This window comes from Protopterus annectens, chromosome 9.part0, assembly GCF_019279795.1.
Source record: "Protopterus annectens isolate FY-2018-M chromosome 9.part0, PAN1.0, whole genome shotgun sequence".
In the NCBI taxonomy this organism is placed as follows: Eukaryota; Metazoa; Chordata; order Ceratodontiformes; family Protopteridae; genus Protopterus; species Protopterus annectens.
This window is the reverse complement of record NC_056743.1, coordinates 361510582-361535844: the sequence shown is the minus strand read 5'-3', so window position 1 is coordinate 361535844 and position 25263 is coordinate 361510582.

Sequence of the window (25263 nt, the reverse complement as noted above, 5' to 3'; positions counted from 1 at the left end):
AAGTGTGTGTGTTACAGTGCCGTTGACCCCGTGAGTGTGGGCGTGTTACTGTGTGCCTGAATACATGTGGGCGAATACCTGTGTGTGTGTGTGTGTGTGTGTGTGTGTGTGTGTGTGTGTGTGTGTGTGTGTGTGTAGTTGTGTGTTCTCATCCTGTAATGTGAATGTGTATTACTGCTACACAGTGAGGCCTCAAGCTATCAACTGGCCTCTACCCTTGTCATCAGCTAGACCTCTATGTAAACTCCCCGCCCCATGTAACTGTACCTGTGATGTCACCCGGTATGGATGTCACGTCTCTAACCACTGTAGCTTAGTACATAGCTCCCATGCTCCTGGATCAGTAGATGTGTAGACATCTTTGGAATGTCAGCCTTTCTAACAGTGAGGTTGAAGCTATGAGTAGCATGCTGGTATTGCCATACATTTACACATGGGAAACTGCAAACACTGGCACTCAATGGCACATGCAATTAGACCTGAAGAAAGGAAGCAGGACATCATTACCAACATGCTGTTACTGTTGTTACCAAGACACATACTGTGAACACAAAACAATGCATTGTACTACATGGTATGTCTGCTACATGTCAACAGTACAAAACAATTGTAATCTACGCTTATCTCCCTATTCTGTTCACCATGTGCATCAGACCATATCAGCATGTCCCTGCACTGATGGTGTGGATGACAGGGATGTGGCACAGGCATCATCATATGCACAGGATGATAATGTTTGCCAGAGGCCTAGGCTGCACCAGTGGATGACATTATGTGTGTGGGTTAGGGCCTGTGATCTAATTGACCATGTGTGGTTGTTATGCATGTGAGTGTTGCGGTGCCCTACAGATGTTTCTGGTGTGTGCGTGTATGCATGCACACAGTTCTGCCATGTGTCTGGCCTACACAGGGGTATTATTGACAACTCCAGACTGTACAGACCAGTTTTTAAAGCTCACGGTGTCCGGCCACGTGACCTGTGCCTGCCAAGGGTTGCATGGCCACTACCAGGCAGAGGTGCAGATTGGGTACTGTCCGATGACACATGTCCACTGGAACCGTGTCCCCATTGGGACCATCCAGGGCCATGTACATATGGCCTGCTGTGTCCTGGTGTGGACAGCGCAGCACCAGCTGCACTGCTGCTGCTACCGACACTATTGGCACGGGCATGTGAGGTAGCTCGCTCATGTAGACCTGAACCAGGTGACGTAGCTGGCCTACGTCCATGTGCCCTATGCCTCACTCCTACCAGATGTTCCAGCACAGACAGCTCACGCTCGCGGATGGTCATGCCATGGTCAAGGATTCAAACCATGTCACCCAATCGTCTGTCCCAAACCTCAGCAATCTGCTGTTGAGCATTTGCCAATGCCTGGATGTTGTCATTTAAAGAACAGATAGCAGCCCTCTGAAGCCTCTGCCCTTCTCTGTTCTGCCATTCAGCACGTGCCTGTGCCACCATTACAGCCTGAAACATGCATCTGGTGACACCAGCTGCTGCCCTGCGTCCTGCAGGGGCATGTCGGCCAGAGGTCCTCCTATGAGCATCACTGGCCACATGCCTGTGTGGCCCATCTCCAGTCATTTGCCTGACACCATGGTGTGAATACACACCTTCTGTAGCCACCACACTTTCCTATTCCAAGCTACCACATGCTAACTGTCCTTCCTCTATGGCCACTGGTGATGGGGTATGTGTTGGCTTGAGATCTGTGTGTGGGGATGAGGGGGATATAGGTGGAATGGCAACCAATGGCACAGATTCAGCCCCTGACAACCCTGTCTGTGCCTCAGGCATAAGTTCATCATCACTGCTAGAGTCTGTGGGGACACTAACATCAGCAGGAGGGTTATTAACCTAGCAGTGACAATGCAATATGCAGCTGTCAGATTGTGCACATATGTCACACACCTCACCCACAAAGCCCCTTCTGTATGTTGTCCACAACACTGAGTCAACTATTGCTCCTAGACATTCACATACTTACATAGGCAGATGCCTCCCATTTGTCTGTGTGGTATGGGCTACAGTGAGGGGGAGTACAACAAATTAACCCTGCTTTTCTGTAGCTGCCACTGGTATGATATGCACATATTACTCAGACACCTTTTGTAGTGTTGGTTCTGTCAACAGTCCACTGGCAGAACACTCCTGTGACATACAAAGGTACATCTAGAATACTGAAGGTGAAACACAGTATGGGTGATGATGTCCTATGACCTGTCACAGGTATGATATGCAGTGTGAAATCATCCGTACTGTCATCTACATCTGTACTGCTAACAACATATACATTGATTAAGGTTCATGGACTTTCAGACCAGACTCAGAAGGGTAGTAGTGCAGTGCCTCCCATTATGAGTGGTGTCTCCACTTTGTGGGTTGTGATAACTGTTGGTGTGCACCATTCAGTGTTTTCACAGACTGACATGAAGATATGTTTTACATGATGTGTTTGTGCAGAGCAAACTGTTTTGCCATATGTGTATGATACAACCAGGGATGTGGACAGGTCCCATGCAGCCTGAGTGCACCTTGTACCATCATAGTTATGGTTACAGTTGCTCTGTAGTGTTTGTTATCCGACACCCTATCTGTATTGGTTATTCATGCTCAACACTTGTTCAGAACATGTAAGCACTTCATGAGCTACTAATTACTATAGCACTCAATCCTCCTCATTACCTACAGGTAAACACTGTTTGTACTTACATTTCCCACTTGCTTAGAGTAAAACAGCTCTTGTACACACTTTCCTCACATATCTAGTGGGAAATAGTTAAATATTCAGGCATGTCCAAGTGCCAATTCCCAGTGTTATCGCCTGTCTATATGATCAATATGGGCATCATGAGGCAATATAGAAATTGTCTTGTGTACACAGTCAATACTCCCCTCCTAACATACAACACTACAACCTGTAGGAGATGCACATATCTAGTTATGTTGGAGGTAAAGCTCTCTCCAACCCAGACTGAACCTGACAATCATGTGGGGATGTTAAACGTTTTCACCACACCACACTCATCACATAGTCTCACTAGATCCCCACCACCACAGGCTACACATAGTAAGACTACAACATTTGTGGAGCCTCTCAATACTACTCTGTCTAGGCAACAGAGAACTCCAAAGCAGAAATGCAGGCAGCCTCCATCCCCCAACACAACACCAATTACTTATAGCCCACAGACTCAGTGTACCCATCAAACACTGCCAATAGGGTGATATAACGTACCCAACACACTAGTCATAGGTGACTCTATAGGCGGTCACACTGATGTCCCACTCAGCAGGCTACACAAGGTGATAGTTACTGTCAGCTGCCTGTCGGGTAACAGGATCTGCAACATAACCTATGCACTCAGGTCACACCTCAACAGGTACAATATGACTGTGTCATTCTAGATGTTAGTGTGAATGCCCTGAGATGTACCTTCCTGGACTACATGTAAAGAGACATGGAATAGCTCTCCAATCTTGTAGCCCAGGCAGGTATCGCCCTAGCCCTGAGGAGCATTCTGCCATCGTCCAGACTGATAACGCAGTACAAGGACAAAATGAATTACTTCAACAACTGGCTATGCTTCTGGTGTCATTCCAAGGGTATCCATGACATGGTCGACAGAACACGATGCTTTGGCACAGATGGCCTGTACCTGTTGGCCCTGGGATTCCGGATAATGGCTAAGGCTCTTGCTGCTCCTATAGTGCCTGTTTTAGGCACGGTTCAAATAACATATTCACCACCATAACAGGAACAGGCAAGCAAAACCTGAGGGTAGTGCTACTCAATGCTTGACGTCTTCATCTCAAACACATTCACCCGAGGTACTCCTTGTAATGGACCACTTCGATATCTGTGCAGTGACTGGGACCTGCTTCTAGGCTCCTGAGAGCACCCCTGCACTACCAGGCTATTACTCATACCGCACCTTTCAGTTATGTAACCAGGACCAGAACACCCATGGCGGAGGTGAGTCCATATTTCCCAAGATATCCACACCTCCGGGCTGGTTGCTTAGCACAATGCATCAGAGTTAATCCAAGTGCAACTAACTCTGGCCATAACTGCTATACAAATTGTAGCTTGCTACAGATCCCACACCATACCCCACGGTTAACGGTCCTCACTTCTTGGTGTACTGGAAAGTAGGGTTCAAACAGACACTACTGATGTGGGACTGACACTACCCCACCATTAACTGGGATACCTACTCATGTACCGACACATTAGGCCAACGCTTTCTGGGATTCATATCCTCCAATTGCCTGGATCAACCTATCCACACCACCACTAGGGCCAACAATATCCTAGACCTGGTTACCAACATGTGTAACTGGTGTTCCACACCTGGGGTTTTCTCCTCGTTGGTCAGATCCGAACGTACGCTAATCATCCTCGTTATCCACATCCCGGCACCACACCCTTTATGGAAAACACAGTACAATATTTCTACAAAGCCAACTTCAGGCTTCTTATGACAGAAGTAGTAAACGTCATGACACCCGTGCAGATGGACAATACAGTTACAACCGCTGAATCATGCACAACTGCACTTAATTAGCACTTACACGACTGCATGGATCATGCTATCCCAAACAGAACCATGACGGTACCCACCAGAAAATGGATGCCACTCTGGTGGTCCACTGCCATGGACATAATGTACAACAGAAGGAGGAGACTGTTGCAAAGCATAGTACAATCCCATGAGTGCAGGGGCTCCCTGGTCAGCCTCAGTAAGAATCTGAGATCCCTTATCACATCCTCCAAAGCTAGCTACGTAAACATAACCGCAACCAATTCCAAGGACTACCACAAAGAGTTCTAGAGGTATGTCACTACTCTCGATGGTGATACCCACATCTGCTCTGACATACAGCAGTAAGGCACAAACATTACAGAACTGATTGATATTGGCAACATCCTGTAAGATAGGTTCAGTGCTAACTTTACACCCCTCTCACACCCTAAAGCGCCCATATCTCTACAGGAATGTTGCAGAGTCCCTGCAATCACAACTACACAGTTCAGAGCTGCACTCTCTAAAGCCAGGAACACAGCATCCATGTGACCGTACAACATCCCAGGCTGCGATTTCCATGAACTTCAGAATGAAATGGCTCCCCACTTGGGCACCATATTCACTAATAGCCTTGCACTGGGCATTGTGGCTCCTGAATGGCGCACAGCAACAGTTATCACACTCCACAAATGTGGTGGCACAATGGACCAGGGGAACTATTGCCCTATATGCCTGACTAGACTGTTCTGCAAGGCTATGGAGAACATCATCATGGATCTCATTCACAGAGACATTGGTGGCCTCCAAACCTTTGATCACACCCAGTTTGGATTTGTTAAGGCCAGACCATGCCTCCTAAACCTGGTGGAGTCCTTTGAGACAGTTACCAAGGCAGTAGATGAGGGTAAGGAGGTCCACACAGCCTACCTTGATCTCTCAAAGGCTTTCAACACAGTTCCCCATTCTGGTGTTGTCAACATACACATCCACCTGCACATTAACCCCTGCGTCACAAGATGTTATGCAAAGTGGCTCACGGACAGAACCCACACAGTGAGGGTAGCATACTCTAGTTCCTACTGTAAATCAGTTAAAATTGGCATCCCCCAGTCATCGGTTGTAGGGCCCCCATGTTTGGTATATGCTTCTCTGAGGTACAGGCTAGCACAGGAGGACTTACCCTGAATAGGTTTGCAGACAACTGCAAACTAGGGGCCATGATTGATTCCCCAGCTGATACAGACACCCTCCATAAGGATGCCACTGGGATGGATACCTGGTGTCAATAACATGGCCTCAAGCTTCATGCCACAAGGTGCATAGACATCCCCTTTGGATTTCACCAGTCACCACCGGACTATCACATAGGTGGTAGTCCCTTCCATACATAAGACGTAATAAGGGATCTTATAACCCAAGTAGATAGCATTCACTCCTTTGATAACCATATTGCCAAGGTGGTGTGGATATCCTTCTACGTGGCCCCCCTAATCTCTAATGGGTTTGTTGCCAGAACAAAGGTAGCCATTGTGCCTCATGACTTATGAAACACATTAAAGGGTACAACACCCCATTTGGGATGTACCTTATGAGACAACAGCAACGGCTTTAAATACCACAACGTTACCACACCAAGAGGAATAATGACCTCTGAAGGATGACGTATGCAGCCCAACTACAGAAACCCCAACTGTACTTGTTTGCATACCACATACTCAGAGGTGATCTCTGCTGAACATACAAGGCCCATGTCCAAAACAATATTGATGGATATACTCCACATAAGTAAAAGCCCCTGAGAGCCACATGCTCTGGGATATGTACCTAAATGCAATGATGACTAGGACGTGCTGGAGGGATACATTCCTGACCCGGACACTCATCATGCTTTGGAACATGATTCCTATGTACATCAGACAGGGACCCTCACTAGCACTCTTCAAGAGATGGGTCGATGGGAGACAGACGTGCACCCGGGATCACTGCAGTGGCTCTGCTGTACAGAGGCACAGGAAACGAATGGCTCTGCTGTTCACAGGCACAGGACACTAACCTAGGGAGGTGCTGCAAGTGAAAACACTGTAGTTAGGCTCACGAATGGCCTTGGCCAGACAGCATAGTACTTAACTATGAACCTATGAAGCTATCACATGTCCTTTGTGCATGGATAATTGACTAGCTCTTCCATTTCAATTAGCTATCATGCTGATACACTGTCTGGTGACTACAAGTCATATGTATCCTGTTATTGTGTATTGTATATGCCAATAGACATACCTGATGTTTGCATAACATAACATTAATGCTTTGTAAAATGTTAGACATATCTACCTACAGTACTGTACATTTCACATTTTTGCCACAATATCCCACAATGCAAATCATAATTGCACAGCAGGACCACCTTAGACATGTTATTCTCAGTTATACACCCATACATATGCCTACTGTTACAGTATATCAACATATACTATCCCCTGTTATGGCACATCCTTGTTAGACCAACCCTGCCACTGGCAGCGGCTGGAGTGGAATTGTTGTATTTAAAGTCCTTATATAGCATCCCTTGTGGTGTATGAGGTGTTTACCTTGTGGCGCACAGCAGTACACACAATTTCTATGAGCGTTACTCTGCTCAACAATACATCACTACATAATACCTTTCCCCACTATATGCATTGCGTAAACTTTAATTAATACAGAACAGGTACTACATACACTAACATACTGAGTGTTCTACATACCTTATTAATATCCTGAGTTGATGGTAATACAAGTCCTATTCGTTTTCTGTTGTAACGTTTTTCTGGTATGTACATACAGTTTGAATGTATGACAAGCAATCATTTTATACTTAGATATCAGTAACATGTGGTATCCTGCCACCAATTGGTTTTCCAGAGTAGATGATTGCATGCACATCAGCTGTGCAGCTACTCCATTAGCCAATGACATGGCAACAGTGGGGTAAAATTGAATACTCCACTTGGGCATTGTCCCTTTGCCCTACCTTCGACTAAGATGGCCTGGATGTGTTTGTGAGAAGTGCAACAGCTATATGGAGATGCACAGAGATATATTAACTTCATGGCCCCCGTGGATTGTGTGTAATGGCTAGAGGATGTAGTTCTACATGCGAGTTTAGCTGTTATATCAGCCATCTGATACGGGATTATTGCAACCAAACCTTGTAACATCGGCGTCTGTTCCATTGTACAACAGCAACAATTTCACATAGGGCCATTATAGTGTGTCTCTGACAAGGTATGTTAAGGCTTCTGCAGATGTCATAGAGAGTGGATATTTGTGATGTTATTACAGTCTGCACTGCAATTGTTTCGGGTGTGGGGAAGATGTAGGTGGGTGTACATAGCAGATGCAGGTGTGTAGGAACTGCATTTATACATATTCGATATGTGTATGAGGGCTCCTTCCCTGTTTGAAGACCTATCCTTTAGTAAACTAATACTATGGTAATTGCAGGCTTATTCATTAAGCCATTGTTAATTGGTTCCTGTATAGCATGCAGGTGATGTTGGTCCTTCAATCCCTTCGGAAATAAATTGGTATGTAATAAAATGTTGCTACATGAAAGCTGTCTCATGTATTTCTGTCACAGATATTTGCACTTATTGGAGTTGTGTTGGTGACTGAACCTCTTTGGCTTGGGTTGCCACCTTTTCAAATGGCCATAGTGGGACATTTGCAGGATACACATCGGATTTTAGAGGCTGACACATACCCACGGTCAGTACAAAGTATAGAACTTTACATATATGCCTATATAAAAGCTTATATTCTTGTAGCGGTTTACTTGCTTATCCTGTTTCTTGTTACATGTAGACAATTTTATGCAACAATTACATTAAATATGGAACATTCCAAATGTCTCTAGATTGTAGGAAATTAGTATTTGTACTAATTTTGGTCAGGACACTACCGCACATAGACGGACTGCCCCTCTCAACGTGGGACAGGTGGTAACCCTATCTTTGGCTCATGTCCATAGCACATATTTGTAATAGTCTATAGACATATATACTCTCCATATCCTTTGTTCATAACATTCGGTCATTGCGGAATGTGTGATTGCCATGGTCCATGTTATGCACATATTTGAAGACTTCAACCACTGTATACGACATACCCATGGATTCAAGAACGCACACACTTCCAACGACCACATTACCATTCCCAGACTCCCAAACCCCACAATACTGAACACTCAAACTCGCGACAGTCAAACTCCCGGAACTAAAACTCTCCATATCCTTTGTTCATAACATTCGGTCGTAGCAGAAGGTGTGATTGCTATGGTCCATGTTATGCACCTATTTGAAGACTTCAACCGCTGTATACAGCATACCCACAGATTCAGGAATGCACACACTTCCAACGACCACATTACCGTTCCCAGTCTCCCAAACCCTACAATACCGAACACTCAAACTCGCGACAGTCAAACTCCTGGAACTAACACAAACACAGAACACACACACGCACACACAGACACACTGCTACCCATCACATCCAAACAAACCATCCTACGCTACGTATGGCCAGGCGGCCATGCCCCCATACACACCCTATGTGGGTGGCTGTGCCCCCCCCCACACCACGCCTACTTTAATAATCTACTTCCGTGATAGCACAAACAGACACATGAAGCAAACCCACACACACACATTACAGTCCCCCGGAAACAAACACCACACTCAGAACACACACTTACACACACTACAGTAATCAGAAACACACTTACACACAGTATCTACCAGAACCGCAGCACCAGAAGCACTAACTAAATGTCCCTTAACATCGTGATAATAGTACTCGCAGTTCTGGTGTTCTGGTACTGTGGTCTTTTGGTCTTTAAGCCTCGTGATTACACTCGTCGGTATGTAAAGCATTCGGTATTTGGTAGTATCCTATTTATATGTACCTCCATGGTTGTGTAGATGTTGTTAACCTATCTATATATTTGCATATATATGTATATCCATATATATCGACATATATCTCTCTATCACCCTTTCTCTCTCTATATTTTATATATATATATATATATATATATATATATATATATATATATATATATATATATATATATATAGAGAGAGAGAGAGAGAGAGAATACACCTTTCGTTGGGTACATGGTGGTGTTTACTATTTCCTGAACTTTGCCCTTTTGTGTTTCAACATACACACCTGTCATTGGTACATCGCAGGTAGCTTAGTGGTAGGTTATTGTGAAGATTGTGTACATTGTTGCGTGTTCTACTCCTGGCAGTGGTAGTTTTACCTCTCAGAGCAGGCACTATTAGTACAAGGGTAAATAATGCACATTTCATTGGTTCTGGGCAGCTTTGTCCATGATCTGCACGATATTCAGCAAAGGTTAGACCTGTGTTGCGCATATCCATGTAGTCATGTTTAAACGATGCTAACTGCCACTTACCGGTGCAAAATGTGCTCTAATGACCTGCTTCCAACATCCATTATTCGGGACATCAGAATTACGTAACAGCCCTTGCAGGTGGTGGAACCGGGACCATGCAGGAGACAGTGGCTTTACTACTGAGGCATCTGGGATATGTACAAGTGTTATGGTGTTTAGTATGTAGAGTGTACTACGGCTGTTCCTCCATACTGCAAACAAATGTGTAACTCAGTTGGTTTACATATGGATGATGCATATTAGTGGTATGTCCAAGTGATGCTTAATGGATGTGCTCCAGCTATGGGAGTCCATGTCACAGTGAGCCACACACTGTAATATGCTACACCTTGCCACAACCATAACTGGAGAATGCTGGGGTGACAGATACTTGTCATGGGTACTCCCCATGCTTTGGAACTACATCCCTGATTATATTATATGGAGCCCCTCAACGCACCAGGGAATCCTTGGAGAGTGGGTGGGGAACAGTGGTTACACCCCAGGGATCCTGCAGTTGGCTCTGCTCCACAGAAGGACAGTTAGTTAATCAATGGGGTGGTGACAGCAGACACATTTTGGATAGGCTTATGAATGGCCTCTGACAATTAGGCATGTACCTACCGATGCCTAGGAACCTATACATACAGTAGCAACACATGCCTTTAGCTTAATTTACTGTTCAATTATTGACTTACCTTGTGCCAATAGCAGTTGTGTGTGCAATAGTTGAGGGCTGCCTATGTAGGATTCACACAGTAGACCACCTATACATGACAATTTACAGGTGGTTGTGTGTGTGCGCCATCCCTTTTACTGTGTGTGCAGGTGGAGAAGTGTGTCAGTCCATAGAGGCCTACACTGTCAGTGTATGTGCTATATGTTCCCTCCTTGCCAAGGCATGGGCATACTGGGCATGTCTCCATCTGCCTACTAGGGCTGGCACAGAGTGTTTGTGGTCTGAATCCCTCTGTGCCTGTGGTGCCCTTGGCAATTGCGGTGGGCTGTGAGGGCCTTCACCATTATGTCCCTGCTGCAGCTGTTTCCGCAGGATCATATTATGTAGCATGGCACATACTATGAAGATGTGGGCACACATGCCTGGAGAGTACTACAAGGCTCCACCAGATATGTCCAAGCAACTGAACCATGATTTCAGCATCCCAAACACACACTCTATGATGATTCTTTTTTTTGCGTGTGCCTCAGTATGGTGTTCTTGCATGGGTGTGTGCGCATTTCTGTCATCCATGGCTCCAGTGCATAGCCAGCATCCTCCACAAGGTGGCCATATGGGATGTCCCCCCTGACAAATACCTGGTACAGCTGTGAGGCATGCCAGATGTGGGAGTCATGGTAGCTTCCATGGCTGCCAGCACACACATCCATGTTAATGTCCTGGGCATTGCACACGACCTGGCAGTTGATGGAGTGGTATCCCTTGTGGTTTATGTAGCACCTACCATGCTCACCGGGTGGTGACTTGATGTGTATGTGCATGCAGTCTATCGCACCCAGTACCTCTGGGTAGTCTGCCACATGGTGGAAGAGGTGCATATTGCTGGCCAACTCCTCCTGAATATGGGGGAAGTATATATGCTCATTGGCATGTGGTAACACGGCATCCAGGAACTGGTGGAGTACCCTGGATGCTGATGCCCGTGAGATCCCCATGATATTTCCAGTTGGCCTTTGAAAGGTACCTGTGGCTAGTATTCTCAAGCTTACACATACCTTCGTGTCCACTGGGATGGGTTCCCCTCTGTTTATTCTGGGTCTGAGGCATGGCCGGCACAGCTCAAAGATTTGCTGTATGATGTCCCTGTCCACCCTGTAATGCTCTACTATCTCCAGATCATCTAGCCCCTGGTAGGTTACCCTTGGTTGCAACACTCTTCTCCTCCTCCGGTGCCTGAGGTGGTTGTCAGCATCATCCTCCACACCACCTACAGTCTCCAACACATGCTGATGAATCAAAGCTATGGCAGCTCCCAACATGTACATTGTAAAAGTTCCCTGTCTGTTTACACCAATGGTGCAGTGTTTGGGAATACACGAGTGTGTGTGAGATGCCTTCACACTTTATACTATTGTGCTTTTGAAGCTGATGATGTCATAGGGTGTGTATTTACAATCCGAGCTGCAGCGTATCTTACTTATGTGTTTTACCGCAGGTACTGCTATTGTGGTGCCTTTGGTGTTGAATTACATTTGGCTGCCCTGGATCACCTCCAGCCCTTGCCTTCACTTTTCATACTGATTCCCCTCCCATTGTCAGGCATGCATCCAGCAGCCTGCTTTCTTGCTTTTTACTTTCCCAACCGAGGATTGTGTTGTGAAATGTGTTCTATAGCCGATCTACTGCAGGTTTGCTTTGCTCTGCTGTGACAGTTCTCTTTTCTTTGCAATCCAGCACCTCCCCTTTCCTGTTCTGCAGGTTGCTGCTAGCAGCCTTGTTAGCTACCGTCAATTGCCCACTGTGAGTAAATAGGTGTTAATTACTCAGTTGTACTCCAATTACCCTACTGCGGCATTTCCTTATTGTCTTCCCATAACCTTCCTGTTTCTGCTGTGGTGCTCGCCATGCGCAGCCGTTTACCAGGTTTTGAGCGCGTTGTCATCCGCATACACATGCGCTTTTGGTCACCTTGTGTGCTCTAAGCTAAGCAAAGCTATGGCTACATCCACACCCTTATCCTGCAGATTTGCTTAGCAACGTGCAACCCAGATTAGCAATGCTCCAATGTGCTTACAGCTATGGTGGCACACCCCTCTGCTGATGTCATGTATACCTCCAGGCTACTCCTCGGTGTTATACTGCTATGCCGTGTGGTACAGCCTTATGCCAGAAAGGTGTTTGCGATTCAGTTTTACTTGCTTCATTTGCATGGCATTGACTACTAATTCATAGTTACCGCACCAAGTACTGTCACAGACCCTTAGCAACCCTTGCGCCTTGGTTGTGGTGTAGCATGCATACCATTGACTGTTATGGCAAAATCATGATTTGTGTTACATTGCAGTTTTATGACATCTATATATATTTTCCTTGTGTTCCCGTTTGCACACACATGCCCTGCGGTTGTACTATGCGTTAGCGTGGCCATGACATTAAATGTTATTTTTTATGTGTTGTGCATGTTTTTTTATGCCATTGGCATATGTTAACTTTGTAATACATAAGTTTGGTTCGCTTTCATGGCTCCGATGTTCTGTTTGAAAAAATGTAAACTGTTTTTTTTTGGTTTACATTTCTGTATGCTTACACTACACCTGCACCACTTCATGAATCACTATGTACCTTCATTTGCATGCTGCACTACTGCGCATGGGGTGATTAGCATACATGCGCCGAGAGCTGCGCAGGTCTGGCGTACACTGGTAGTGCATGTGGAATCGGATCGTACCTGAATCGCTCGGCGGCCATATTTGGCATTAGACCGCCTACACCTGGCGCAAGCTTCATGAATCCCGGAGTGTGTTTTTTTTTGTAACATACTTTAACGGAAGCACTTTTTCAATGAAAGCGCTTTTGTTAAAGTGTGTTCGCTGGTTTTGGATTTGGGCTTTTGAACTTTTGTTCAAAAGTCCTAAATCCATATATACATACACAAAACACACACACACACACACACACACACACACACACACACACACACACACACGCATATGTATACTACTTTAGTAGACCGAATTTTTACTTACCTGGCACTGACATTTCCCAGATAAAAGCACCGACATCTTCAGAAGACTGACAACCGGAACACCAACTTTGCACACTAGGTAAGTAACCGCTTGGCCATCCTGTTAAAATTTGCCCCTAACCTCTCAATGTAGTGTGAGCTCGGAGTTAGTATATTTAGTTGGGGGTGTGAGGGGCAAAGGCCCCCCCCACATAGGTGGGTTTTGTTTAGTTTTGTTAATTGTTTTTGTTTGGGATGGGCAAGAGGTTACTTAACTCGCGTCTGAAGTCGGTGTTCCGGATGTCGGTCTTCTGTAGTTGTCGGTGATTTCGTCTAGGGCAAGTGAGTTTTGGGTAAGTAAACTGTCGGTCTACTAAAGTAGACCCACACATACACATATATATATGTGTGTATGTATGTGTGTGTATATATATATATATATATATATATATATATATATATATATATATATATATATATATATATATAGGTGTACTTCATAAGACTGATAAACCAAAAGACTAAATCCCAACACACAGAAAATTCAAAGTACTGAAAACATTTTTAATGAAGGGGGCAAACCCCTCTGCATTCCTCTTGTGGGAGGCTGCACCCCTCAAAACTCCCTATTAATTATATATACCATGTCCAAGATCACACAGCAGTGGAGAAGGGGCAAATTCCATGCTTCAGTCTTTTGGTTTTTCAGTCTTCTGAAGTAGACCCATATATATATATATATATATATATCTTTAGATATGTGTGCATGTGCATGTATGTTTATACATATATATTTGTGTATATCTATCTATATATATATATATATATATATATATATATATATATATATATATATATATATATAGATGTGGTATTATGACATTTCCTTGACATGTCATAATACTGAAAAACAAATCAGAGAACTGCTAACAGTTCAAAACATTAAATGATCAAGTAATAAAAAAAAATGCATCAGGTTTTACATTGGACTATACCTCAACATCCCCAGCTAATTATATTTTTCAGCTCTGAGATTAAACTATGGTACCCCACACCCCCAGCTAATTATATGTTCTAGCTAGGAGATCACAGTACGGTTCCCTACACCCCAGCTAGTTATATGTTCCAGCTCTGAGACCCGACTATGGTACTCCACATCCCCAGATAATTATATGTTCCATTTCTGAGATCACACTACTGTACCCCCCCCCCCAAATAATTATATGTTCCAGCTCTGAGATCACACTACAGTACCCCACACCCCCAGGTAATTATATGTTCCAGCTCTGAGATCACACTACGGTACCCCCACCCCCAGCTAATTATAAGGTCAACCTCTGATATCACACTATGGTACCTCACACCCCCAGCTAATTATATTTACCAGCTGTGAGATCACACTACGGTACCCCACACCCCCAACTAATTATATGTTCCAGCTCAGAGACCACACTACGGTACCCCACACCCCAGGCTAATTATATTTTCCAGCTGTTAGATCAAACTACTGTACCCCACACCCCCAGAAAATTATATGTTCTAGCTCTGAGACCAGACTACTGTACCCCACACCCCCAGCTAATTATAAGTTCACCCTCTGAGATCACACTATGGTACCCCACATCCCCAGCTAATTATATGTTCCAGCTTTGAGATCACAATATGGTACCCCACACCCCCAGCTAATTATATGTTCCAGCTCTGAGCCACACTACTGTACCCCACACCCCAGCTAATTATATGATCCTGCTCTAAAATCGCACTACGGTACCTCACACCCCCAAACTAACTATATGTTCCATCTCTGAGACCACACTACAGTGCCCAACACCCCAAGCTAATTATATGTTCCATCTCTGACATAACACTAAAGTACCCCACACCCCCAGCTAATTATATGTTCCATCTCTGGGACCACACTACGTTATCCAATACCCCCAACTAATTATATGTTCCATCTCTGACATAACACTACAGTACAGTTCCCTATACCCCAGCTAATTATATGTTCCAGCTCTGAGTCCACACTATGGTACTGCACATCCCCAGATAATTATATGTTCCAGCTCTGAGATCACTCTACGGTACCCGACACCCCCAGGTAATTATATGTTCCAGCTCTGAGATCACACTACGGTACCATTGAAAAAGCGCTTCCGTTAAAGTATGTTACAAAAAAAACCACACTCCGGGATTCATGAAGCTTGCACCAGGTGTAGGCGGTCTAATGTCAAATATGGCCACCGAGCGATTCAGGTTTGATCCGATTCCACAGGCACTACCAGTGTACGCCAGACCTGCGCAGCTCTCGGCGCATGTATGCTAATCACCCCATGCGCAGTAGTGCAGCATGCAAATGAAGGCACATAGTGATTCATGAAGTGGTGCAGGTGTAGTGTAAGCATTCGGTACGGTGTTTGAAGATTTGTGTGCACTAATGTTGTTCTTTGATGCATGTGTTGATTTTGTAAACGTCGGTCTTTGTGTCTTTGTCTATTTTCAGTATACCTGTAGATATAGTCCACAATGGAAACTGGTACATGTGAGCAATAAAGCTCCTGGTTAAGAATCCTAAAAAAATAATGAAAAAATAACCATGGGCTGTAGACAAGCTCAATTGAGACTTCAAAGTAGTCAAGCAATTATAACTTGTTTAGAAATCAAAACTTTATTGAAAAACAATTTTTTTCCTGAACTTTTTAGTATTCTCAGCCAGCAACTTTGTTACTCACAAGTACAGTTTTCCCTGCAGTCAATTGTTTTCCTAATGGGAGGGAGACATCTTACCCTCCTAAGGATGGAAAACTTTTGTGCCTCAACAGAAGAATCTGTTTTTTATATATGCACGCACACACACACACACACACACACACACACACACACACACATATATATGTGTGTGTGTGTGTGTGTGTGTGTGTGTGTGTGTGTGTGTGTGTATACATTTAGAAAATATTACACAATGATTTTCATGAATTATAGTCAAGCTTTTCTTACCTGAAATACACCACTCTGATAAAAATATTTAAGTATAGCAATTGCTTCCTAGAGCTTTTACTGTTAGCAGCATCAGAACTACAAAACATATGACTACTTCTTAATAACTGAGCTAGTAAACAAAGCAGCCATCAATCTAATGCAAAACTAAATAAATTACAGGAGTCTGATAAGACCTATTCGTGGAATTATCTACTACATTTTTCTATTCTGATTGGTATAATGATTAAGGTGTTTACCTCACAGTCACATGGTATAGGATTTGATTCTCACCTTTGAAGTGGAAATTGACTAGACTTAAAATGACCCTTGACAGCTAGCCAGTACATTATCTGTAAGAGGCTGGCATAATGTTTAAGGTATTTACCTTACAGACACAAGGTGCAGAGTTTGATTCTCACTTGGGGTAATTGACTAGGCTACAAATGGCCCACCAGTAAAACAGACAAGTCATCTTAAAGCAAGCCTTAAGAAACTACGAGTGCAATTTTCACTATTGCACTGGTCACACACTTCAATCTAGTGATGATCTTCTACCGGAACCTGTCAAACCATAATATTTTAATGCGGTTTTAGAAAAGATAACATGCTGAATTTGTCCAATGCACTGTATGAGTGTTTCCTAGAGTCTTATTTATTACCTAGAACTCACAGCTAAAGACAAAGTTATTATTGCTAAACCAGACAATATTCCTGACCACTTGGAAATGGTCCTGAGTCTGTTTGTCTATGAGCTGTTAATACGTCAGATGCAGTGTGTATTCAGATGCCGGATGGACATGGTGCACAGTGTTGAGGGCACTGGCTCTGAGAATGGCTAAAGACACATCATTGTGCTACTGCTGCTGTTATAGTATGGCCTGCTGTACACCCTGTATCACGGTTCTCAACACAGGTCTGCAGTACTGTGTGAGAGCACTGGCTATGAGGATGGCTAATAACACATTGCTGTGCTACTGCTGTGGTTCTAGCATGGCCTGCTGTACACCCTGTATCACGGTTCTCAACACAGGTATGCAGTACTGTGTGAGGACACTGGCTTTGAGGATGTCATTGTGCAACTGCTGCAGTTCTAGCATGGCCTCGCTGTACACCATGTATCATGGTTCTCAGCACAAGTCTGCAGTACTGTGTGAGAACACTCGCTCTGAGGATGGCTAATAACACATTGCTGGGCTACTGCTGTGGTAATAGGATGGCCTGCTGTACACAATATATCACGGTTCTCAACAGAGGTCTGCAGTACTGTGCGAGGGCACTGGCTCTGAGGATGGCTAATAACATGTCATTGTGCTACTGCTGTGATTCTAGCATGGCTCACTGCACACTATGTATCATGGTTCTCAACACAGGTCTGCAGTGTTGTGTGAGAGCACTGGCTCTGAGGATGGCTAATAACACATCACTGTGCTACTGCTGTGGTTCTAGCATGGTCTGCTGTACACCATGTATCACGGTTCTCAACACAGGTCTGCAGTATTGTGTGAGAGCACTGGCTTGGAGGATGGCTAATAACATGTTGTTGTGCTACTGCTGGGGTTCTAAAATGGCTCACTGCACACCATGTATCATGGTTCTCAACACAGGTCTGCAGTGCTGTGTGATGGCACTGACTCTGAGGATGGCTAAGAGCACGTCACTGTGATTCTGCTGCTGTTCTAGCATGGCTTGCTGTACACCATGTATCACGGCTCTCAACACAAGTCTGCAGTACTGTGTGGGCTCTGAGGATGGCTAGTAACATGTCATTGTGATACTCCTGTGGTTCTAGCATGACTCACTGCACACTTTATCATGGTTCTCAGCACAGGTCTGCAGTACTGTGTGAGGGCACTATCTCTAAGGATGGCTAATGACATGTGCTACTGCTGGAGTTCTAGCATGGCTCACTGCGCACCATGTGTCATGGTTCTCAACACAGGTCTGCAGTACTGTGCAGCCCCATCGATTTAAACTTTTCTCAATTGGTCTGCAGGGTTGGCTTCCTTCATTTGTATCATTTGCGAGGCTGATTTGCATGAAGTTCCTCATTTACATGTCATTATGCACTCATAAACATGCTGTTTATAGCATAATATGTTGAGGGTTGTGAAGTCACACTGTCCATGTCTTAGTATGCCTGGCTGCTCTGAGGAAAGGTAAAGCAAAAGTATCACACACAACTTGTTTTATTTATTTATTTTATTTATTTCCAGTTTGATGGTTTAAGGTCCACTGGGCTCAAGGAGCCCATTTTCAGTGGAGGCCCAGGTAGAAAAGCTCCATGTCACATAGTAAAACTAAGCAAAGTGTAATAGCACAATTGAAGAACTTACATTACATAATAGATTAGAGACAAGTTGTACAGTGGTTATAAAGCATATAAAATTGTATGATGGCAATAAAGAAAATTTTTCCCAGAAAGGGGAGAATAAAAGGTGGAAAGTACATTATTTACAATTTATACTTTCATGATATTGATGTATTCAGAGAGAGGCAGTTGTATAATAGAAAATGTTGGAGAACATGCATTACATTTCAAATTAGAGACAAGTTTTTGTTTGGTTACATAGCATGTACAATTCTATGATGGCCGTAATGAGAATCATTCCCAGAAAGGGGAGAATAAAAGGCAGAAAGTAAACTATTTACAATATGTACATACATTCATGGTATTGATGTTACATTACATTATATTCAGAATGAATGAGACAGTTCAGGAAATCATATGGAGTAGAGTTACTAGTAATTTAGGTAGGGAGATCAGTATGTAGTACAGTTACTAGTAGGTTAGGTAGGGAGAATGCAATTGCATGTCCAATTATAGGAGAGGTAGGAATGGAGCTGAGTTTTAAAGTGTTCAAAGTTTTCAGAAATTCTTAGAGAAGGAGGGAGAGAGTTCCATTTTTTGGCTAAAGAAAAGGATAGGAGAAGCTGACCAGCGGGACAATTTGGTTTGTGAACATAAATTAGATTTTGGTGGGCAGATCTTAGAGTTCTGTGTGGTATGATTGTAAGATGTTAGTGCTCGCCATTTAGTTGGTTTAAATATTAGCTTGTGGGCTGTAGTGAGTTGGAGTTAGTCAAGGTAGATGGGGAGTTCTAGCCAATTCAGCAGGCGGAGAACAGTACAGTGGTGGGAGGAGTATTTGGATTTGGTGGCAAATTTTGAGATTTTGTTATAACAGATTTCCAGTTTGGAAGAGATAGAGGAAGATAGGTTGGTTAGTAGGGGAGCACCAGACAATAGTGATGGTAGTAAGTAGGTAGTGGCGAGGGTTTGTCTTGTAGAAGGAGAGAGAAAGTGGGAGTTTCTGTACAGCATACCAAGTTTTTGATGTGTTTTCCTTAATATTTTGCTGAATATGGGTATCAAATTTTGGGTGTTCATCTATAGTAACCCCAAGAAATTTAGCAAAAGGAATGTCTATGGTGGAGTTGGCGTGGCTGATAATTTGGAAAGAGTTTTTGTCAAGAGGGAGGGATTTTGAGGGATAGAACAGTAGAATTTTGGATTTGTTGGCATTCAGAGAGAGGTGGTTTTGAAGCATCCAGTTCTCAGTGGTTGAGAAGGCAGTTTGAGTTTTTGTTTGGAGCTCAGGGAGGTTAAAGGCAGAGCAGACTACAGTTGAGTCGTCTGCATATTGTACTGTCTTAGAGTTAGGAATGGCTGCATGGAAGTCATTGATAAATATATTAAACTGCATCGGACTGAGTATGGATCCCTGGGATACTCCAGTGGGGGTAGGTAGGAAGGTTGAGGTGCCATTTCTCCATTTCGCGGCCTGAGATCTGTCAGATACCTGTCTTGAACCAGGTTAGGGTGTTCTGAGAGAGATTAAGCTTAGAAAGGTGGTTCAGGAGATGGGTATGGGAGACTGTGTCAAAGGCCTTGGAGAGGTCTAGAAGGACTGCGGATAAAATTTCTCCAGAATCACGGGTACGGTTTACTATGTCTAGGAAAGAGAGAAGAGCAGTTATTGTGCTATGGCCAGGAGAGAAACCATGTTGTGTTGGGGTGATGAGTTGGTTATTGGTAAGGAAAGGCATGAGCTGGAGGTGGATGCATTTTTCAAGAATTTATTAAATTGGGGAGAGAATGGCTATGGGTCGGAAATTTGAGATATTATTTTTACCTCCTTTGTGGAGGTGTAGGATAAAGGCTGCATGCCACAATTTGGGGACATAAGATTCCTGTATGGTTCTATTGATGAGAATGCTAATGGGGATGGTGATTCTGTCTGCAGCAATTTTTAGAAAGAGTGAAGGGATAGTGTCAGGGGCATTGGAGTATGGTTTTAATTTAAAGATATTTTTTTTATGTATTAGGTAGAGATGGGTTTGAGATGAAATATGGGAGGAGCATTAGGGATGGAAGGCTGGGTAGAGGCTAGGAAAGAGGGGTTGAGTTGAGGGGAGGGGTTGTAGTTTGGGAAGGTCTTAGTGAGTTCTGCTATAGAGCTGGTAAAGAAGGAGTTGAATATAATAGCTATTTCTGGGTCAGATTTACTGGTGTCAGGAGAAGGATTGTTTTTGGTACCTGGGTTCAGAAGAGAACTGATGGAGTTCCAGAACTGTCTGGAATTTGTGGAGTGATTAGACTGGAGTTTAATATTGTATGATTTTTTCTATCTTTTATGATTTGTTATTTGGCTAGATTGTGGAATTGTTTATATTTAAGGAGGATGTCAGGTTGCTTATTGCAATGGTAAAGTTTCCAGGTCTTGTCTCTTTGTTGCATAAGCTCTTTAGTATCTTTAGTTAACCACGGGGCGGAGTTGGGTTTTATTCATTTTGTTATTAGTGGGGCTTGGGAGTTCAGGGTATCGAAGAAGGCTGAGTTGAAGAATTCTATGGTGTTGTCTAAAGAAATAGTTTTTAGATTGTCTCAGTTTGTTTGAGAGAGTTAGAGAAAGTTGTGGGGTTAAAGTATGTAAGGTTTTGTGTATGGATTTATTGGTGTAGGTGAGGAGTGGAAGGGGTTGCTCGATGGATGAAAGCTGGCAGGTGGTCACTAATGGAGTCTGGTAAGATACCTGTGTTTGAGATTTTATTTGGGTGGGTGACTAGGATCCAGTCAAGAGTGGAGCCTGGGGGTTGCTTTTATTGGGTCTAGTAATGGCATTGGTAAGTTGAGTGAAATTGAATAGATTGATAGATATGGAGGGATTATTGGTATTAATTTTGTTTCAGTCTATGTTCACGTCCCCTAGTATGTAGGTCTCAAGCTTAATATTAGTTGAGGCCCATAGAAGAATTTCGTCAAGTGTAGTGGCATTGTTTCCTGGGGGGGATATAGAGGTCCATAATATGAATGCTTTTATAATTATTAATTTTTAAAATTCCTATGACAAGTTTTGCGTTGTTGAACTGAGGAATGGGATTTTAGTAGGGAGTGATGGAAAGTAGGCTAGAGTAGATTAAGGCTACTCCTCCACCTTGTCTATTTTGGTGGTCATATCTGAGGGCTTAAAACCCAGGGGGTAGGATTTCAGAGTCAAAAATGTGGGGTTTTAGCCATGTCTCAGAGACAGCTACTATGCCTGGTAGGTTATGGTATAGCCAGGCATGGAAGTGGGCTGTTTTGTTTTTTAGACTCTGGGCATAAATGGTCAGTAGCTTGAGGTATTTATGGTTAGTTATATTGCTTGTGTCTCAGGGATTAGGATTAGTGCTAGTATTAGGTCCAGGGTTGGGTGTATGTCTCCTGCTAAGCATAGGCAGTCAAAGAAGGATGGGAGCAGGGGGTTGGCTTTGCTCTTTGAGTTTTGTGGAAAATGTAATATTAGTTTAGGTAGATGATGTTTTATTGAGGATGGTATCATTTTTGGGTTGAAGTAGTGGAGTGGGTTGGGTTGAACTATAGAGGAGGATATATTGTGAAAGTGAGAACTGGTAGGGTGAGGATGGGGGTTGGGAGTGGGGGTGAGGGATAAGAAGGAAGGGGGGGTTTGCAAGTGGAATAGGAGGTAGCATGGAATAGAGGAATTAATAGAAGTAAGCTGATAGAGGGGATGGCAAGGATTTGTGGAAGTGGAGAAAGCATAGATAATTGGTGTGAGTTGGGTATAAAAGGAATAGTAGGATGTTGGGGTGTGTGTGAGTGTGGAAGAGGGAGGGGTTTAGATGTGAACACAGGACCTTATGGTTTGGGATGGGGGTGCGAGTAGTTAATTAGTGGTGATGAGTGGGGGTGGGGGATAATGTGATGATGTGATTGGATTCGCTGGCGAGAGGAAGGGGAGGGGAATAGTGGCTAGAATAAAGGTATGAGTAGTGGGGGTGTGTGGAATTTGGGGGCAGGGTAGGGGAGCAGCATGACTGGGTAGAGCCAGAGAGAAGGTGGCTATCAGGAATCAATCAGTGGGTAGTAGCATGAGCAAAGATACTTAGAGGGACTGCAGGGGCAGAACAGCAGAGGTGAGTCCACGCTGTGGGGTCAGGGGACAGAAAAGTAGGATACATTTAGAGAAAGCAAGCCAGCAGAGTAAGATTTGTAAGAAGGGAACAGGTCTGTTCAGGGAAAGTATGGCTTTACGGTAGTGTTTGATTAGAGATTATAGGTGGGTAGACTCTGCCACCTAGTGGCAAAAATGGAGAATGGAAGCTTGAGAACCAGTACGGCTAAATGATGGGTGTAGAATATAGGGGAGTTGAAAGGAAAATAGAGGATCACTGTAGGCTGCTTATCAGGCACCGAGGGAGCACATGTGCTACTGTATTGTGAGCACAAAATAGCAGATAATTACAAGTACATACACTTTGTAAAATGGACTTGTGGGAGCACTTCAAGGGTCCCTAGTACGATTATCCTTTTGGGGGAGATTTCTTTGCAGAGAATTAGAGAGGGAGGGAAGCACCTGGAGTTGACGTGGTGCAGACAGCTGTAATGAAGATGCAAACAAATCAAATTAGTTTATGCAGCAGAGAAAAAGTGCCACTAGGTAGAGAAGAGAACAGAACAGAGACAAGACCTAGTAGGGTCGCTTGTACAAGCATAAGATATTTAGATGCAGTTGTAGTTTAAGCAAGAAATTCAGGTTAAATTTAAACAGTAACTAATGGTATGCAGGGATTACAAAACAGTTTCATCATAGATTGCAACCTAGAAAATGTATTAGAAATATCAGTAACAGTATACAGAACACAATGCATTAATTACAAAGGGTTACAACGTAAGTAATATATGCCAATCAAAATGGACTATGCACTGCTTCTGATTCCACAACACACGGTCAGGTCAGGTCTATACTCTGCTACTAATCACTAGCAAGACCTCGTAACTAGGCCAGTTATGTTTCAGCAGGTTAAGCAGTGTGGAATATAGGATTGCAAGTCAACCACATATTGTATTGTAGACACAAGCATAGAGGTGTAGTTACTGTGTTAAGAGCAGAATGTCTGTTGCTGTTATACTACAATATCTGCAGTAAATGCAGTAAAATATATAGGGTTACAGCTAGGAGAAGAGAAATAGACTATGCACTTCCCTTAATGTCTAAGTGCACGGAGAGTCCGTGGCTGTTCTTCACTTTAAACCTGCTTCTAAGCCAGGGGATAGTACATAGTGTGAGCAGCAGACATACAATTAAGTGTCTGAATCCGCTTCTACACAAAGGGATAATATTCAGTATTAGCCATGGAACGTAGTTAAGTCCCAGGGGTCAAGCAACAGTCTTTCAGTATAGCTGCTTGTAGCAGGAACATTGTAATGGCTACCACTTAAGACAAACTAATAATTAAAGTGCAGTTTTCAGCAATTATTCGCAATTATTAGCTAAGTAAAAAACAGTTCACAATGCAGTGTAGAGCAACAGAGATAAAAGACCATCTTGATGGGATAGCGTGTGGCGTGCATTCAGGGCACTATACAAATTGCTGTTGACTGCGTTCCTACGGCTAGCCCACATTACAACAAACAAGACTGCACAAACATTATCATCAGTATGCAGTAGTATACATTTCATTGCACAAAAGTCACAGATAGACGCAGAGCAGTACTCACCGAGCAAGCCCAGCAGCCTACGGTGGGACAGATCAGAGATGGTCAGTGGAATATTTAAAAATGGCGCCACAGGTAGCAGCATCACTATATAGACTAAGGGCGGGAAGGCAGGTATGAAGAAGGGACGGAGACAAATTGGAAGAGGAGCGGGAGGTAACAGGAAGAGGAGGAAGGCACTGGGAAAGGAGGGAAAAGAAGATGTGACAGACCCAGAGGGAGGTTGGCTATCAGGAATCAATCAGTGGGCAGTAGCAGGAGCAAAGATACATGGAGAGACTGCAGGGGCAGAACAGCAGAGGTGAGTCCATGCTGTGGGGTCAGGGGACAGAAAGAAAAGAAGCACAGGGGTTTGCTGTAGTGTTAGATTAGAGATTATAAGTGGGTAGACAGTGCCACCTAGTGGAAATAAATGGAGAATCGCAGCTTGAGAACCAGTATGGCCAAATGATGTGTGCAGAATATAGGGGAGTTTGAGGGGAAAATAGAGGATCACCATAGGCTGCTTATCAGACACAAAGGGAGCACATGCACTACTGTATTGTTTTTCTTGTTTTTCTTTTGGCTTTTCTCGGTTAGGGGTCACCACAGTGGAACTCCGGTCCACTAATGACTGGCAGTCAATTTTCTTC